The following is an 874-nucleotide window of genomic DNA, read 5'->3' on the forward strand; positions in this document are numbered from 1 at the left end:
ACTAAGGAAATAAATATGTAAACTATAACATCTTTTTATTTCCCTGATGTTTTATGATGATATATAGTCTAAGGTAGTAGTGGTATAACCTGTTAGTGGTATGACAGTTATATTAAACCCAAAGAAACCCCTACCCAGTTTCTACGCGGTATCATACCGCTTGGCAAATCACTTACCGGCATGTCTTTCTCAGTACGATGGTAGCTAGCCACATAGAAACACAAATTTCATTTCATTCCATTTCCACATCCAAAGCATCCCACCAGACCAAACCAGAGAACATTGAGGAATTTATTATTTGACTAAATTGCCCTCTCCGGCGTTCAAACCCCCCCGGGTTTGAACGCCGGAACGCCTTCCGCTTATAAGACTTACCACTTCGCATGAGATAAACTCATACTTCAAGTTTATTGGGTATTTTCGGTTCTCTAGCTCCGAAAATCCCAATAAACCTTTGTTTAAATAGGACCAACAAAACAATACAACCTTTTGAATGAAGTAGAAAAACATATATGAATCTTTAAGAAATGAAACTTTTGAAATTTTCACTGAGAACTAAAACGTTTTTAGTTACCTGAAGTTTGGTAAACAACAAAAACCTTGGGATGACGATTTAAGTAGCGGTAGCCTCGTGGTTGTTGCTTCAGGTCACTTTCGGGGGGCCGTGTTCGAATCCCAGCACGCACCTCTAACTTTTCTAAGTTACTAGCTGACCCGTGCTTCCGCTGTGCTCCGTAACGTCGTTGCACCAAATCGGTTATTACCGGAAAACGCAAATAAAATGACATTTTCTAAAAATGAAACCTAGATGGATTTATCGCCCCCGAAACCCCCTGTATACTAAATTGCATGGAAATCAGAAATAGTGGGTGCT

The sequence above is a fragment of the Pararge aegeria genome, chromosome 20 (genome assembly GCF_905163445.1).
Source record: "Pararge aegeria chromosome 20, ilParAegt1.1, whole genome shotgun sequence".
Taxonomy (NCBI): Eukaryota; Metazoa; Arthropoda; class Insecta; order Lepidoptera; family Nymphalidae; genus Pararge; species Pararge aegeria.